The sequence below is a fragment of the Anabrus simplex genome, chromosome 4, assembly GCF_040414725.1.
Source record: "Anabrus simplex isolate iqAnaSimp1 chromosome 4, ASM4041472v1, whole genome shotgun sequence".
Classification (NCBI taxonomy): Eukaryota; Metazoa; Arthropoda; class Insecta; order Orthoptera; family Tettigoniidae; genus Anabrus; species Anabrus simplex.
The window spans coordinates 379,842,349-379,862,248 of record NC_090268.1 but is presented as its reverse complement, the minus strand read 5'-3'; positions in this window follow the sequence as shown (position 1 = coordinate 379,862,248).

Here is a 19,900-nt window from a genome sequence, read left to right as displayed (position 1 = left end):
TCAATTTGTTCTAGATGATTTCCGACAAAAGAGTAGCGTTACAAAACTGTTCCACAGTTTGGATTAAGACTGGGGAGAAAGGAGCTGCTCGACTAAGTGGTATGTTCCGAGCTGTCAGCGGAGAGACGGCGTGGAATGAAATTTGTAGAAGAATAAGTTTGAGTGGCGTCTTTAACAGTAAGAAAGATCACAATATAAAGATAAAGTTGGAATTCAAGAGGACAACCTGGGGCAAGTATTCGTTTATAGGAAGGGGAGTTAGGGATTGGAATAACTTACCAAGGGAGATGCTCAATAAATTTCCAATTTCTTAAAATTATTTAAGAAAAGGCTAGGAAAACAACAGATAGGGAATCTGCCACCTGGGCGACTGCCCTAAATGCAGATCAGGATTGATTGATTGATTGATTGATTGATTGATTGACAGTAGGAAAGATCACAATATAAAGATAAAGTTGGAATTCAAGAGGACAACCTGGGGATTGATTGATTGATTGATTGATTGATTGATTGATTGATTGATTGATTGATTGATTGATTGATTGATTGATTGATTGATTGATTGATTGATTGATTGATTGATTGATTGATTGATTGATTGATTGATTGATTGATTGATTGATTGATTGATTGATTGATTGATTGATTGATTGATTGATTGATTGATTGATTGATTGATTGATTGATTGATTGATTGATTGATTGATTGATTGATTGATTGATTGATTGATTGATTGATTGATTGATTGATTGATTGATTGATTGATTGATTGATTGATTGATTGATTGATTGATTGATTGATTGATTGATTGATTGATTGATTGATTGATTGATTGATTGATTGATTGATTGATTGATTGATTGATTGATTGATTGATTGATTGATTGATTGATTGAGTACGCAGCGACGTAATCGGGATAGAGCATGCGGAGACATGTAATAGCAACCAATTGGTGCATCAAATCATGGTTTCCAGCATTTCCTGTGATGAGCCGTTCTCTGTCCATTAACAAGGGTCGATTCGGCGTCAGATTTAAATTTTCAGGGCCAGTTTTATGTTGCCCACTCAGTATGATGAGCAGTCTTGGCCTCCTCCCCCAACAATCTGAAGTCCAGGTTGCCTTTTAAGATTCCCTTCTTACAAGATGGACGTGGGTTCGAATCCCCGTCAGGAAGTCGTAAAATTTAAGAAACGAAATTTCCACTTCCGAAGGTGCACATGGCCCTGAGGTTCACTCAGCCTACACTAAAAATGAGTACCAGGTTAATTCCTGGGAGTAAAGGCGGCTGGGCGTAGAGCCAACCCCTCTACCCCATCACGTGCCGAGGTTAACAATGGTGGAAGCCTTTACCTTCCACCACTCCAAGGGCCTTCATGGCCTGTATGGAGATGGCTTTGCTTTGAAAATATTTAAGAAAAATCTGGATAAACAATTATAAATAAATATGAGGTAAACAATTGACTGGGAATCCGCCACCTGAGCGGCTGCTCATTGGTGATTGATGATTGAAACATTCAGTATGAAACTTCATAACAGGAAAATTACATGTTTCAAATAAACTCCAGAAAAAGAAGGAGCAGTCTTCAATGTTTTATCCATCAATCAAGCAGTCAATAAATCACCACTGCTTAGGGCTGTCTCTTAGTTGGCAGATTCCTTATCAGTTGTTTAGCTAGTCTTGCTCAGTTTAAAAAAAATACGGGAATAGACCAGTAGAAACCTAAAATTAAGAAGATCTACTGTAAAACATGCAGACATGGCAACATTGTACTGCGGCCACTAAGCGATTCGGTTTCATAGAATGAATAGGATTTTGAATGTCAGCTCTTTCATTTCAAAACGTATCTGTTACTTGTTACTATCCTCAGGAACATTCTTTGTAAATTATCGCTTTAAAAGTTGTTTTGGTCTTAACTGATGGGAATTATAAGAACATTCACTTTCATAACCTTTCTACAAGTGCTGGTATGTTTGTAAAACAAAATAGAATTAGAATTAGAACATTTCTTTATTGCCCGCCCTAGTTTACACCTTCGGCTTACCAGCAATAAAGACAAAAAGGATAAAAAAATACAAAGGCAAACATACAATATCTACTATCCTCTCTTAAAAACTACCTAAACTACCTCACTAAATCTACTACGATGCTCCTAACAAAGGCGGATGACCTGTCCATATGTTAGGGCACCAAACAATCACAGGTAATAAATAATGCAAAAGACACAGAAATAAAAGAACAAAACTATAGATAAACAATCACTACTCTACACCCCGTGAACTACTACCTACGTCCCTACTAATTTAGTGGCGTCACCCAGGCGGATAACCATACCATGGGTAACTCCATCCTACACTAAACAAACCATTAACTACCTTGGTGGCGCAGCAGAGGCGGAAAGCCGGACCATAAGCTGCACCACCTTTCACTAAAACTAAAGTTATACTACATACATCTAAAATATCTGCCAAAAGGAAAGCAACTGGCTGCTCGCAGCATCCCCTGGTAATGAGGGAACCCCTTCCACCCATGATGCCGCTGTCAGCCACATTCGTGGGTCAGATGTCATACCCACCTAAATCTCTATCGCAATGTGTTCCCTCCCCTTCTCTTCATGTCGAATCGCTGAGCTGGAACCCAGACCATTATGCGATTCGTCTCGCTCTTATCTTTTGCCCCGTCTACTAGTCTGTATCGCCTTATTACACCCTGCCTTCTCCCATCATGACTCTCCGTGAATACGCGGACATGTTTGCTTATCTCGACTAGGGATGGGTCTTTCTCCCCCCATCCTTCCCTCTTATGTCCCCCCTCCCTCCCTTTTCCACATCTTTTCAGCTCCCTTCTATCCCTACAGCTGTTCAACTCTCTTATAATACTTTTACATAGCTTTTCCACTATATTGACAACGTTATAACATGAGGTTCATATTTTGTACATCATTTATCTACATAAATTCTCAATATGTCTATATTTTCTTGTTCCTCACCGATCTTTCTTCTTATTTACATCTCTTCGTCATAATGATATGAAAAACCACTACGTATTTCTATTTTAATTTTACAAACTTTCTTTCTGTCACTCATTTACTGGTACATGACATCCTTCTATTGTTCACTTAATTTCTTTATAAACCTAGCTCTAACCAAATTTAAATATTTCGATATATTCGATCCTCTTTCCCATTCTCTGCATAGCCATGCCGTCATCTTATAATCATTTTCTACTTTATCTCTTTCTTATTCAACACTTTCTTTCTCAACTCTTCTAATTCACTACATTTGGAAAATATATGCAAATCTGACCATCCCTCTCCACATAAAATACATCTATTCTTATTTTCTCTACCTATCCATCCTATATTTTTTGGAATTCCCATAACCCACCAGTATAAACCTCTTTATCCCTCCTATCCTCAAATTCAGTTCTCGGGTTTGTAATTTCTACTAATTTGTTTAATATTGATAATGAGTTCCTTTCCCTACATTCCATTATTAAACTCTGCCTTTCTATATCAGCCACTCTCTTTTCCATCTTGCTCAACACCCAATCTTTCCTCTCTCCCCATCCTTCGGCCCATTCTCCTAACCCTATCCTTCGTAATATCTTTTTGCACTTATTCACCCAGTATTCCTAATTTTCCATATTTTTCTGGAACCTATACACCTCTTGAATTAAATCTCCTCCCTTCCCTTCTTCCAGTCTCGTCCAATACTTCATTATCCTCTTTACTATCGTAATATCTACCGATTCTTTACATACTAGTCTAGAACCCACATTAGCTGTACAGTTAGGAACCCCCATCATAATCTTACTAAATTTTGCCACCATCCGGTTTAATTCCTTTCTATTCTCTTCCAATCCCCACACTTCTACTCCATATAGCATTCTTCCTTTTACCATTGATTGGAACACCATTCTCTGAATTTTATATTTAATTTCCGGGAATTTGTTTTCTAAAACCGCCACTACTGCAAGTGCTCCTCTCCCTTTTAATAAAGCTCTTTTGGTCTGTTCCCTCCATTTTCCATTGCTGCTAATTATCGCTCCTAAATACTCAATTTTATTCTTTGTTCTGATCTTCCAGCTCTACTATCCAATATTTCGTTTCTTTCTTGCCTTTTCTTTTCCTGCATACCATTATCTGTGTCTTCTGCACGTTTATTCTAAGTGCCCATCTCTTAGTATATTCCACCACCTCTTCTAGTCCTTTTCTCAACCCCCTTGCTGTTAGCGACATAATCAATAAATCATCTGCAAAAAGCAGACCCGGTATTTCCCGATTCCTTATCCAAGGACATTGCCAGCCCTCCCCTCCATGACTATCTAATATATTGTTAATAAACAATAAAAATAAAATCGGAGACAGTTTACAACCTTGCCTTACACCCCTCTTGGATTCTATGCATTTACTCAACCCACCCCCCTGTAACTTAATCATTACCATTACTTCCTTATATATCCCTTCTATTGCCATCCTCATTTTGAAACTCCGAAATCCTTCCATACTTCTCTGCCCAATTTATGATCCTATTGGCTAAAATTCCTGTGTACACCTTCGATAGCGAGTCCAGGAGTGTAGTTCCTCTGTAGTTATTAGGATCACTCCGACTCCCTTTATCTATATATATAAAGTAGCTTGTCCTGACTGACTGACTGACTGACTGACTGACTGACTGACTGACTGACTGACTGACTGACTGACTGACTGACTGACTGACTGATTCATCATCGCCGAGCCAAAACTGCTGGACATAAAGAAATGAAATGTTGGGGATATATTCATATTAAGATGTAGGTGCTCGCTAAGAGAGGATTTTTGGATATTCCGTCGCTAAGGGGGTGAAAAGGGGGGTGAAATTTTAAAATGAGTGTGTCTATATCTCAAAACTTTAAAAGTTTACAGATGTGAAAATAGGTATTTAGAATCTTCTTTAAAAATAAGGAAACACGTATTTTTTTGTTTTCAGACAATCCCGATAGGAGGGGTGAAAAAGGGTGAAAAAGGGGTTGAATGCCTTTAATCAGGATACCGCTACTTATATCTCAGAAACTGAAGATATTACAGAAATCAAAATTGGTACTTTTGATCGCTGTCAAAAATAATGAAACACATATTTTTTTGTTTGTGGAAAATCCAATTAATGCGAGGGTAAAAGGGGGGGGGTGAATTTTTAAAATGAGTGCATCTATATCTCAAAAGTTTTGAAGTTTAGAGATGTAAAAATTGGTATTTAGAATCTTCATTAAAAATAAAGGAACACTAATTTTTTTGTTTTCGGAAAATCCCAATAGGAGGGGTGAAAAGGGGTGAAAAATGGGTTGAATGCCTTTAATGGCGATACTTATATCTCAGAAACTGAAAATATGACAGACCTGAAAACTGGTGTTTGGGATCTCCTTTAAAAATAAAGAAACACGTATTCTTTTGTTTTTGGAAAATCCAATTAATGGGGGTGTGAAAAGAGGGTGAAGTTTGAAAATGAGTGTATCTATATCTCAAAACTTTTAAAGTTTATAGATGTAAACATTAGTATTTAGAATTTCCATTAAAAATAAAGAAACGCGTATTGTTTTGTTTTCGGAAAATCCCAATAGGAAGGGTGGAAAAGGGTGAAAAAGCGGTTGAATGCCTTTAATCAGGCTACTTATATTTCAGAACCTGAAGATATTACAGACCTAAAAATTGGTATTTGGGATCCACTTTAAAAATAAAGGAACAGGTATTTTTTCGTTTTTGGAAAATCCAAATAATGGGGGATGAAAAGGGGGGTGAATTTTAAAATGAGTGTTTCTACATCTTAAAACTTTAAAGGTTTACAGATGTAAGAATTGGTATTTAGAATCTCCTTTAAAATAAATAAACATGTATTTTTTTGTTTTCGGAAAATTCTAATAGGAGGGGGTGAAAAGGGGTTGAATGCCTTTAATGAGGATACTTACATCTCAGAAACTGAAGATATTACAGACCTGAGAAAAGGTATTTGGGATCTCTTTTAAGAATAAAGGAACATGTACGTTTTGTTTTTGGAAAATCCAAATAGTGGAGGGTTGAAAGGGGGTGCATTTTTAAAATGAGTGTATCTATATCTCAAAACTTTCAAAGTTTACAGATGTAAAAATTGGTACTTAGAATCTACTTTCAAAATAAAGAAAGACGTATTTTTTTGTTTTCGTAAAATCCCAATAGGAGGGGTGAAAAGGGGTGAAAAATAGTTTAATGCCTTTAATAAGGATCCTTATTTCTCAGAAACTGAAGATGTTACAGATCTGAAAATCGGTATTTGGGACCTCCTTTATAAATAAAGAAACATGTACTTTTGTTTTCAGAAAATCCAAATAGTGGGGGGAGGGTGAAAGGGAAGTGTATTTTAAAAATGAGTGTATCTATATCTCAAAACTTCGAAAGTTTGCAGATGTAAAAATTGATATTTAGAATCTCCTTTAAAAATAAAGGAACACATATTTTTTGTTTTCGGAAAATCCCAATAGGAGGGGGTGAAAAGTGTGAATAAGGGGTTGAATGTCTTTAATGAGGATACTTATATCTCAGAAACTGAAGATATTACAGACCAGACAGTTAGTATATGGAATCTCCTTTAAAATACAGAAACATTTATTTTTTGTTTTTGGAAAATCTAATTAATGGGGGTTAAACAGGAGTGACAAATTGGGGTGAATTTTTAGAAATACTATATCTACAGTATATCTCAGAAACGTAAAATGTTGCAGACGTAAAAATTGGTATTTGGAATCTCCTGTTAAAGTAAAGAAACAGGTATTCTCGGAAAATCCAATGAAGGTTCGGGGGGGGGGGGTGTTGAAAAATTGAAAAATTTATTGAATTAATTGTATGAGGATACTTACATCTAATAAAAACTAAAATTGTTACAGACGTAAAAATTGGTATTTAGATCTTCTTTAAAAATAAAACGACGCGTTTTTGGGGGGGGGGGGGCGGAGAATCATTTTTGGGGGCGAGTGTGAAATGGAGTTGAATTCGTTTCATGGGGACACATATCTCAAAAACTGAAGATAATCGGTATTTAGAAGATCCTTTAATATTAAAGAAACAAGTACTTTTTGCCGGAAAATTCACTTAAGGGTGGCGGGGAGTGTGAAAGTAAGTGAAAAAAGTGAATTATTTTTTATGGGAATACTTATATCTCAAAACTGAAGGTAACACACGTGAACATTGGTATTTGGTATCTCCTTTAAACATATAGGAACACGTTTTCTTTTTTTTGGGGGGGGGGGAGGTAAATCGACTTAACCGTTGTGGGGTGAAAACGGAGGTAAGGCCAATTGATTTTACTGTTCCTAATGTACTTATAAGGAGCCTCCGTGGCTCAGGCGGCTGCGCGCTGGCTTCCCACCGCTGGGTTTCGTGGTTCAAATCCCGGTCACTCCATGTGAGATTTGTGCTGGACAAAGCGGAGGCGGGACAGGTTTTTCTCCGGGTACTCCGGTTTTCCCCGTCATCATACATTCCAGCAACACTCTCCAATATCATTTCATTTCATTTGTCATTCATTTAATCATTGCCCCAGTGGAGTGCGACAGGCTTCGGCAGGGCTAATTCATTCCATTATTGACCCGGTTGAATGACTGGAAACAGGCTGTGGATTTTCAATGTACGTATTCTGATCACAAACCGATCATTTTTAATCTTTCCTGGGTTCGTTTTCAAGAGCCATCTTTCCCTTTGGAGAACCTTCTTAGGTTACAGTAGATTCCTCTGGCATATAAACAAAAATTTAAACATATTTGAAATAAACGATAGATATATGATTGACCGTGCAATTGTTCACCTCTGTAATAAGGTCAATAACGCACGGAAGTATGTCATTCGTATCGCGAGAAGTCCTGCGCACTTGTTTGCGGGTGACAATGGTGCTGGTCATACTGTCATCAATGACAACGACAGCAGATATAATTTACCGCGAAGTAGAGGTTCAGTACCGCCAAGGCACCCAAGACGACGCCACGCCGGATCTCCTCAAGGATTTGATCCACATTAAAAATGCTTATAGGAAAAGATGGCAAAGATTTAGGGACCCAACTGACCGGGTGGAATACCTGGACCTATCCCGGAAAGTACGAAATCGATTGCTGGAGAAAAGATTGAAAAATGGGAGGGACATTGCCGTAATCTCTCAGAAAACGAGTCAGATCGCAAATTTTGGCGGAATCTCTCAGAAAACGAGTCAGATCGCGAATATCGGTGGGTTATATATAAAACGATAAGCATTCAATTATAAATTTCAGTATAATACCGTAGCGAAGCACGGGTATCTTGCTAGTTCTTGTATATCGGACATAATACTCCTTTTCTCCATTCTCTAGGAAATTTCGCCGATTCCCATATTTTGTAAAACAAAATAGTAACTTTTAAGATAATACGTTTAGTTTAGAATGTGAACACAGGTGAATTATACTTATTTCATCAAATTAATATATTAGATTACCCGGTAAATGGTGTTTCACGAGCGTATGTGTGATTCTTCAGTATTAAAATAATAATAATAATAATAATAATAATAATAATAATAATAATAATTTTATTTTTATTTTTATTTTTAGTTTTAGTTTTAGTTTTAGTTTTAGTTTTATTTTATTATTTCGGATGGTGATCATGAATGATACTAGGGAAGTCAGCTGGCGAATTAACGTAATAATGTCACGTTGTTGTAAATAATAAGTTAAGTTAATATTTGTAATATGAAGGCAAATCCCTACATCTGGACCATTAGGTTAGAGTCTCTTTGTCGTTTCCTTCAACTAACGATTAGCATATCTTGGTTAGGAACCCGGGGAGAGTTTGTAGTCTCTCGGGTTGGTCTCATCTCAATAAACGTGGAGGCGATAACATGGTCCATGTGATCGCGCCCACTTAGCCAACACGTAATTGGTCCATGACCAAATACGGTCATGGTGTTAACGAGGGTAAATCTGATACCTTCAGATATCAACGGTTCCATCACCCAAATGGAAGGGTGGTCAAAAGTGATAAATATTATGTAACCATTTTCAGGAATAATTTGCCAAATTACCGGCAAATCAAGGGTCAACATATTTCGTTGTATGTAAAATTTATTTGGTTTTACTTAAATAAAATGCTCCTTTAGCAATTGCAAGGAAACAGTTCCAGGTTCTTGTTCTTGTAGAACAGTAAACCCTTGGTGACCGTTTAAATATCCGTCCCCATTCCTAGGACGGAGCCTTCATAATTTCCCTTTGATCTGATTTAATATTTTTAATGTGTTTTTATGATGAGCCTAAAGTTAATTATTAGAGTGTTCCGTTCAACCCTGTAGTACTGAATGGATGGCGCCCATACATTTAGTTTGAGATCTCATATCTATATATTAAAATTTATTGTTTATTAGTTGCGATAGATTCGGACCGTAACTCCCCCTGAGATAAATGCTCTTTGGGACTCAGGCTTTGAGCGGGTACAGTATACAAGTGGGGAGTATGACCAGTACGTCGCTCAGGCGGCCTTACCTGCTATCCTGAATAGGGGCCTTGAGGGGTGAAAGATGTGAACAGTTATTTATTTTTTCTTTTTAACGTCACACTAATATATCGAAGGTTTATGGTGACAGAAGGATGGGACGGGCTAGAATTGGAAAGGTACCGGATGTACCCCAGTATTTGCTTGGTGTAACAATAGGAATCCACGGAAAATCATCTTCAGGGTTGCCGACGGTGCGATTCGAACCCCTGTCTCCCGAATGCAAGCTCATAGCTGCGCAATCCTAACCGCACAGTCAACTCCCTCGGTAATGTGGTCAGTTAAGCTTGGATATGGAGACATCTCAAAGAGCCTCAAGAGACCTCTTGCATGATTCTGTTGGCATAGACCTTATTTCAACATCCTTGCTCTTGTCAATGAACATGAGATTGATTAGACTTAGCATACCGTACTATTCTTGAACAATCAGTCTTTCTCTCTTAACCCTTCCAATACTACGCCCAAGATATCTTGTCGGCAACTTCACCTAAATTTCTGAAATAGAAATAGGTACTTTTGAGTTTCCTTTGGTTTAAAACCTTGAGTGGCAGCAAGCTACATCTTTCAGGAACAAAATGGACCGTAAATTAAAACGCAAACTGCATGTTGACGATATCTGCTGTTAATATCTGAATAACGCACTCAGTTCATCACGCAACCGAGGTTGGCGGTCTCGTAAAGCATCTGTGTGCAAGGCTTGTAAAAATGGCTTCAAATAGCAAACGGCGTGTGCTTTCGGTGTTCGAAATTATATAATCTGTGAATGCTCTTAAATCGGAAGATGAGTAATCAGATATTAGTGATTGAATACCAAAAATTGTATAGGATAGTTTATTTTTGGCCCTATTGGACAACCCTGATTTTCTCTGCCCATAATTTTTGTGCAAAACTATAATAAGACTGAAACGAATTCTACAAATCTTTTGTCAGTTCAAATGATACTTCTTATCATTTTTGCTCACTTTTCATTAATTTTTAGACATTATATTAAAAGTACAGTTCTAGCCCTTCAGGAAAGCAACTCAATGTTGAAAACATCCTAGGGATATGTCCAACTCGTTGGCTGAACGGTCAGCGTACTGGCCTTCGGTTCAGAGGGTCCCGGGTTCGATTCCCGGCCGGGTCGAGGATTTTAACCTTAATTGATTAATTCCTACGGCAGGGGGGCTGGGTGTATGTGTTCTCTTCATCATCATTTCATCCTCATCACGACGCGCAGGTCGCCTACGGGAGTCAAATGGAAAGACCTGCCCCTGGCGAGCCGAACCCGTCCTGGGATATCCCGGCACTAAAAGCTATACGACATTTCATTTCAATCATCCTAGGGTTATGGGCTACGAACTTTAAATAAATCAATATAATAAAGTATGAGAATATATTTATTCCTAAAAAATACAATCCTTTTCTTAATCATCGTTATCCGGTCGATTGGTTTAGCAGTTTACCTTTTTCTACTACTACGAGCGTTAATGTGAATCAATGCATTGTTTCAGTTAAGCACCACTACGAGCGCTAATGTGAGTCGATGCATTGTTTCACTTAAGCACCACTACGAGCGCTAATGTGAGTCAATGCATTGTTTCACTTAAGCACCACTACGAGCGCTAATGTCAGTCAATGCATTGTTTCGCTTAAGCACCACTGCGAGCGCTAATGAGAGTCACTGCATTGTTTCACTTAAGCACCACTACGAGCGCTAATGTCAGTCAATGCATTGTTTCACTTAAGCACCACTACAAGCCCTAATGTGAGTCAATGCAGAGTTTCACTTAAGCCCTTATAACGACATTTCAAAAATCAAAAAATGCCTTGGGGTATTGAACCAAGGAATACATTACAGAAATAATTACGTAAGTAAGTTAATTTGCCTAGGATTTGAATCAATAAGAAAACGAGTAAAGAAATAAGGGATTTTAGGCTGATTTTTCGGAACTGCATTTAGACCGGAGGTAATTTTAGAATTTCTTTTTTTTTTCAGTTTGATAGACCTATCAAAGACTCACAATTTGAAAACTTTCTTGGCACTTTAGCTCTTCAGCTTTTGGTACAATTGAGGAAATTGCTTAATTTTACGTTTTTCGTAGAATGAGGACACCTATCAATCAATCAATCAATCAATCAATACTGATCTGCATTTAGGGCAGTCGCTCAGGTGGCAGATTCCCTATCTGTTGTTTTCCTAGCCTTTTCCTAAATGATTTCAAAGAAATTGGAAATTTATTGAACGTCTCCAGTTATTCCAATCCCTAATTCCCCTTCCTATAAATGAATATTTTCCCCAGTTTGTCCTCTTGAATTCCAACTTTATCTTCATTTTGTGATCTTTCGTACTTTTATAAACGCCACTCAAACTTATTCGCCTACTAATGTCATTCCACGCCATCTCTCCGCTGACAGCTACTTTGCTAAGAAAGTAATTCAGCACCGAAGGTTCTGATGGTCTCTCAATATATTAACAGTTAATACAAAGTTTTGAAGAAAACTTTATGAACGAAACAGTTTGGAAAGTTAAAATAAATCCTTACATACTACATCTTATAAACTGTGCGTTGTGGAAAATCTAGTTACAAAAGAACGGCAGCTTCACGATTGAGCTCCCACGATCCACCGCACTAGGAAGGCCTGCAGCCAAATTGTAAGCTGAGTTAGTGCGACAGCTCTTCCGCCCATTTGCCAAAGAGAGAGTTATGGTGCGAGATCCAGGCTTGGCCTTAAATAGTTAAAAGAGGAACGCACGGGCCGAAATTAGACTGGAATAATGCATGCATCACTCACGTGGTCTGTAACTCTACTCGGAGACGGGATTCTTAACATCTCACTCCTAACACAGAGCGCCCTCGAGTAATGTTCTTTGCAAGTGTACCTCTCAACATTTCAACGCTGAGTGAATTACAATAGAATATCACTCCTTCCTACTTCTAAATCACCAGATACTGAGAAGAAGAGTATCTGACTTATTGAAACTTTCCGATTATATATGTGAGGTTTGTAAACTTTGAGTTTACATACAAATAAAATGCAAGGACATACGAGGCATGTTTTTTAAGTAAGTACCGTTTTCAAATATGGCCGCTGCAGAACTTCGGTCGTCGTTCAAACATGCGTACTCAGTACGTACATCTGTACGCTAGCCACAAACGCCATTATGGAAGCGTTCCCTAGTATTTACGTTTGTTTGTGAGGACTGAAAATGCCTCCGACAATTCACGGTCCCGCTGAGTGTGAAGAACGCCCTGTGATTCGTTTTCTAAATAAAAAAGCTGTTGAAATTCATCAGCAGATTATTGAACTGTATGGAGAACACACTGTGAGCAAAGAAATGATAAGAATATTGGTTAGAGCATTTAAAGAAGGTCGTACTAATGTCCACGACGAGAAGCGTAGTGGGCGACCAACTGTCATTACTGAAGACTGGGTGACTACCACTTGTTCCTGCACTTGAAAAAGCATGTAGGAGATCAGCGCCACGGCGGTGATGATGATCTATAAACGATCGCGTTGCAGTGGCTGGCACATCAGGTGGCAGATTTCTATGAGGATGCAGTTCAGAAGGGGGTTTCACGATATGACAAGTGCCGTAATATGCTTGGAACTTATGTTGAGAATTAGTTTAAGGTACAGGCTTATAAATACAAAAATAATTGTTTGAAAAATTGCATTACTTTTTGTCTATATCAAAGGGGTAATTACTTTTACAACATGCCTCCTACAAACTGGTGAATTCCCAAGTTGGTAAAATGTGAGTTAAATGTAAATGAAAACTGTTATAAATAAATCAATACGTGACGAAACTGACTGACAGTGTTACCTTTGGGAAAATATAATTATCATAAATACGTCTTTCAATAAAATGTGTGACGCGATGTTACCTAGCAACCGTGTAGACTGTCATGTGAAGTATTGATGGATGGCCATGACGTACAGATCCGTAGCCTGTGGAGCTCTCAATGTACTGTTTCTAGGTAACATAGTGTCACACATTTTGTTATATGACACTATTTCATTACACAAATTTTCGGATGACCTCCATGTCTGAGAGATTGCCTTTGCTTATTCGATCCAATCGCAGTCTGGTGGAATTTGAAGGTGCTGAAATACGTCACCTTCTTATTGGTATATTTATTGCGATATACTGAATTCTTCGGACAAAAAATATTGACAAACTATAAAATCAGTGAGCCAGATTTAATATAAAACCAATAAAATTTTTCTGCAATATTATTTCCTCGTAAATATATTTCTTGTAACGAAGTCAGTTTTTAATCGGCTCCATTCTTTCCTACATGATCATGTAACTCAAGAAGTGATAGATTCATCTTAGGCGTCGCTTCCTGCTTCTGCTTCTGGAGAATGGTGAAATGGTATTTAATACATATACGCCGCGACCACTTTATACCCTATCCTAATATCAATTAACCATTAATACTTAAACTAGTTCAGACAGCACAGCCATACCGATTATGGAGCAGAGTTCGCTTATAGAAAGTACATGAAGCTAATATTATACCCTAAGTTCTTTATATTAATGTAGAAAAGTGTGTCGTAAAAATGAGTCAAATTGTAGAATAAGTGTGACGAGATTTAAAGTAAGTTCTTGAAGATTGCGTAATTGCTGTTGAAACACTACCAACCTTTCGTGGGATCGAACCCACTATCATTAGAACAGAAAGCGAACTGACCAAGTCATTCATGTTAGCCATTCATTTTATTATTATTCTTCCCCTTGATTCGTTATGCCCAACTAAGGAACGTGTTTGAACTTATTAGCACCGTTTTGGTTCTTCTTCTTCTTCTCTTCCCAATACATCTTCATCCTCTCGCTGTTCCTATTTACGTTGTTCAGTCCATCGGGTGGGCTTTACAGAAAATTTGTATTTCTGAATTAATGTTCTGAATTTTGTTTTGTCTTGAATGGTTTTTCATTAATGTCATTTTCATTTAGGTCTTCACTGATTTCTTTTAGCCATTTATTGTGATTTTTCGTTGATAATGAAAAAGTTTAATATTTTCTTCGTGAACATATTATTATGCATTCTACAGGGTGACCGATGGGAATCTGACGTTTTTGGCATGGCTAGTACTCTCTCGGTAGGAGGAGTGGGGAGCGGAATTGTCAAGCAGGACACTCGCCATGCGTTGCCGTTTCAGTGGCTATGGAGCAGTGGTCGGTTGAACATCGTATGTTTACAGAATGGCGGGTCTGTTATAACAGTGCAGCGACTTTTTCGTGTGCGTCGTGGTGCCGTTCCCAGCCGCAACATGATTTTCAGTTGGGTTAATAATGTACGGACAACAGGATCTATTGTTAAAAAGACACCACCAGGTCCGACTAAGACAGCAAGAACACCAGAAAACATCCAGCGTGTGAGAGCCGCGGTGATGCCATTCTGCACAAATGCGTCGTTCGCAAACATACGATGTTCAACCGACCACTGCTCCATAGCTACTGAAACGGCAACGCATGGCGAGTGTCCTCCTTGACAATTCCGCTTCCCACTCCTCCTACCGAGAGAGTACTAGCCATGCCAAAAACGTCAGATTCCCGTCGGTCACCTGTATATAAGTGACCATAAAATTGTAATCACCGTTTCCTGATTGTATCTGTGACATTTTTTCTGTATGTTGATAGATTTCATGTGACATCCCTTCATCCAAATTTCTTTTTGGCATTTTGGTCTCAAGATTTTCCTGGGATTTTTCTTTTTTGTTTTTCGATCATCTTTATTCCAGATTTTCCACCAACTTTACTTTCAGATGCATAAAGTGCTTCTGGTTTAACTACTGTATTGTATAGTAGTAATTTTGTCTTCTTTGATATAGTTATTTTATTTTATTTGTTCCAAGTAATTTTGTTATTATTATTATTATTATTATTATTATTATTATTATTATTATTATTATTATTATTATTATTATTATTATTATTATTATTTCTTTTATGCTACCGTACAACACATTTACATGCGAGACGCAATTAGGGCAAATTCATAGTTGCCTGCTTCCCATGTGAAATGTTGAGGTACGAATTCCAGGTTATCCTGGGTTGGGTTTTTCATTTAGAAAACTACGTGATATCAGGAAAAGCACCCAACCTTCAACCTCCGGCTAAAACTTAAAATGAACCAGGGTGACCCAGAAAATAGATCAGATAGGCTGCAAAATATTTCTGCGATACGCTTTCGCACTAGGACTGAAACGGTTATCGTTCCTCTATCTCCTGAAAGTCATAATTTGTTCAAATGGGATGATGACCATGAAACCTAGCTCTGCCTGACACTAATTAAAATTTTACCGAGAAAGTTGGCCGTGTGGTTAGGATCAAGCATCTGTGAGCCTGCATTCGGGAGTTAGCGGGCTCGAACCACTACTGTCGGCAGCCCTGAAGATGGATTTCTGTGGCTTTCCACTTTCACACCAGCCAAATCTTGGGGCTGTACATCAATTAAGGCCATGGTGACTTCTAACCCTAGCCTTTCCCTATCCCAATGTCGCCATAAGATCTTTGTAGGACCGATGCAAAGCAAATTGAAAAAAACGTATTTATTTCCAGTATCCTCATCTTTGTCCGCCTCTGTGGTGTAGTGGTTAGCGTGATTAGCTGCCACCCCCGGAGGCCCGGGTTCGATTCCCGGCTCTGCCACGAAATTTGAAAAGTGGTACGAGGGCTGGAACGGGGTCCACTCAGCCTCGGGAGGTCAACTGAGTAGAGGTGGGTTCGATTCCCACCTCAGCCATCCTGGAAGTGGTTTTCCGTGGTTTCCCACTTCTCCTCCAGGCAAATGCCGGGATGGTACCTACCTTAAGGCCACAGCCGCTTCCTTCCCTCTTCCTTGCCTACCCCTTCCAATCTTCCCATCCCTCCACAAGGCCCCTGTTCAGCATAGCAGGTGAGGCCGCCTGGGCGAGGTACTGGTCATACTCCCCAGTTGTATCCCCGACCTTGAGGCGGTAGAGGTGGGATCCCTCGCTAAGTCCGAGGGAAAAACCGAACCTGGAGGGTAAACAGATGATGATGATGATGATGATGATCCTCATCTTCCCCATCCGACCTCCTTCGGACAAGTTTAGTTCTACTCTGACGATATTCGGTTGACTAGGTCTAATGAACCACTTATGGCCTTTGCTGTCCTCTTTCCTTCTTCCTTTCTTAATCCTGTTACCTTCCAGGGTTGGTTTTTCCCTCAGACTCAGTGAGGGATCCCACCCTTACAGCCTCAAGGACAATGTCCTGGAGCGTCAAACTTTGGGTCGGGGGGTACAACTGGGTAGAAGGGGCAGTACCTCGCCTAGGTGGTCTCACCTGCTATGCCAAACAGGAGCCTTGTGAGGTGGTGGGATGATTGGAAGAGATAGAAGGAAGAGGAAAGGAAGCGACCGTGGCCTTAAGTTAGGTACCATCCCGGCATTTGCCTGGAGGAGAAGTGGGAAACCACGGAAAACCACTTCCAGGATGGCTGAGGTGGGAATCGAACCCACCTCTACTCAGTTGACCTCCCGAGACTAAGTGGACCCCGTTCCAGCCCTCGTAACACTTTTTCAAATTTCGTGGCAGAGCCGGGAATCAAACCAGGGCCTCCGGGAGTGGCAGCTAATCTCACTAACCACTACACTTTAGGGGCGGGCTTGCTGTCCTCTACCAGATATTTTCTTTCTTCTAAGCGGTCGATACTACGATTGGAGGGACTGATAATCCCATTGCGTTTCACCTTATGAAACGACAGCAATAACCATTCCTCTGCCACTTTAATGGAGCCCTTGATCTCTTGAATCTGGATAAAATTGGAAATGTGGGATCACTGTACAGCCACTGACTGGGTCATTACATGGCATAATAATGCTGTAAGACCAGCAAGAAATTGGTTGGGAAATAAATGTGTCTTTTCAGTAAGGTACCGTCCTGATATTCATCCAGCGTTTGAGATCAGGAAACCACGAAAACTGTTTCAAAGACGACCGATGATGGAGGTCGTACATTCGCATTCCCGGAGTCCAGTAAACCTGGCCACATAACAACAAAGCTCTAATGTGCTAAGCTCGGCAGCGTCCACTGTTGCTCAATTTACCGCTGTTGGTTGAGTTATGCTAATATTGTCGAAATGGACGTGTTTGCTTGTTAGCCTGGATATTGAGTACAGTGTGAGGTGTAGATTGGTTGGGAAGTGTTGATGCTGAACAGAGACAGTGCTTTGCACATGAGCGATTTCCACTGTAAGATGTTTAGTCGCCCACCAAGAAAAGAATGAGCTCATGGTATTGTATGTTCCTTGCAATCAATATTTTATCATACTTAATTTTAATTATTTTCAAAATGTATATTTCACCTCACTAGATGTGGATACCCACTACAAACATTATATCTGTAGGCTCAATACTGTTTCTGGGAAAGGAGCACCTGCGAGGAACAGTAAAGGTAAAGGCGTGCTTATTCTCACGGAAGGCCGTGCGTTCGATTCCCCGTCAGGAAACCATAACATTTAATAAACGAGATTTCCACTTTCGGAGATGCACATGGACCTGAGGTTCACTCAAGTCTAAACCAAAAATGATAATTGGTTGGGAAATAAATGTGTCTTTTCAGTAAGGTACCGTCCTGATATTCATCCAGCGTTTGAGATCAGGAAACCACGGAAACTGTTTCAAAGAGTTGTGTGGCTCAGACAGTTGAGGTGCTGGCCTTCTGACCCCAACTTGGCAGCTTCAATCCTGACTCAGTCCGGTGGTATGTGAAGGTGCTCATATACTACAGCCTCGTGTCGGTTGATTTACTGGCACGTGAAAGATCTCCTCCGAGACAAAATTACGGCACCTCGGCGTCTTCGAAAACATTCAGAAGTAGTTGATAGGACGTACAACAATTATTATTATTATTATTATCAGGTTAATTCCCGGGGTAAAGGCGGCCGAGCGTAGTGCTAACCACTCTACCCCCCAAGTGCCTAAGTTACGGATAGTGGAAGCCTTTATCTTCCACCTCACCCAAGGCCTCCGTTGCCTGTACGGAGATGACTTTGCTATCCGACCTAGTGAGCCAAGAATAACGTCTGAGAGGAGTCGTCGTGCTGACCACATTTCACCTCGTAACCTGCAGGCCTTCGGCCTCCACGCGGTCTCTTGATAAGCCTGTTGCGCCATGGGGTTTGGGTTCTTATTTTATATAGCCAGGAAATGAAGCTGTAATTTCCCCTTTAAAATGGATGTATTTAGCTTAGTACCAAGGTAAATACATCTAAATTTGTCGGCGAGGTTTAATAACCACAGAGTTCCAGCTCACTTCAGCTCTGATAGTACTTACTCTATTAATGCCAAACAATTTTTCTTCCATCTGCCAAATCCCACCCAACCTCTCTTGGACAACTTTGGTTCTATCCCATCCATGAACTTATTCACGTGTGCTAGAGAGTCTCTCGTTACTTTTACAGAGCTGAGTAGCTCGGACGGTTAAGAACTAGCTTTCTCACCACAGCTTGAAGGGTTCGACTCAGTCCGGTGGTATTTGAAGGTGCTCAAATACGTCAGCATCCTATCGGCACATTTACTGGCACGTGAAAGAACTCCTGCGTGACATAATTCCGACCCCTTGGCGTCTTAGAAAACTGTAGAAGTAATTAGCGACACGTGAAACCATTATTATTATTATTATTATTATTATTATTATTATTATTATTATTATTATTATTATTATTATTATTAATTTTCTTTACGTCGCGCCGACACGGATAGGTCTTATGGCAACGATGGGATAGGAAACGGCTGGAAATGGGAAGGAAGTGGCCGTGGCCTTAATTAAGTCACCGCCCCAGCATTTGCAAGGAAAACCATCTTCAGGGCTGCCGACAGTGAGGTTCGAGCCCACTATCTCCCGAATGCAAGCTCACAGCTGCGCGCCCCTAACCACACGCTCAACTTGCCCAGTATTGCTAATATTGATAGGTAGAACAATTACTTGCAAACTATCCGCCACGGTCCGGCCGAGTGAAGTGAGGGACACCGTGGTACTCATTATTCTTTAGTCTTGATTTTTGAATCGGTAATCGGTCACATTTTCATCAAGAAACTGAAGATAAATTACCAGTGATAAGTGAAAGCCTTCCAACTTCTTTTTATACCGTACGGCACCTCATAGCGCTTGTGTTCGAAGATGGTTCTATACCATTTTCAATGTAGGCAGAATAATGATCAAATAGTACTTTGAACGAAATATTTCATAAATAAAGCTAAAATGTGATGTATTAAGACGAACACAAACATCTTATTGATTACTTCAAAATTTATAATTTTTCCTTATTAGTCCATTTTCCTATTAATTAAAAAGACATTCTATATATTAAATACACTTAGGTATTTGGTGAGTAGCTATGAGGCTTATAAGCTTAAGAATTTT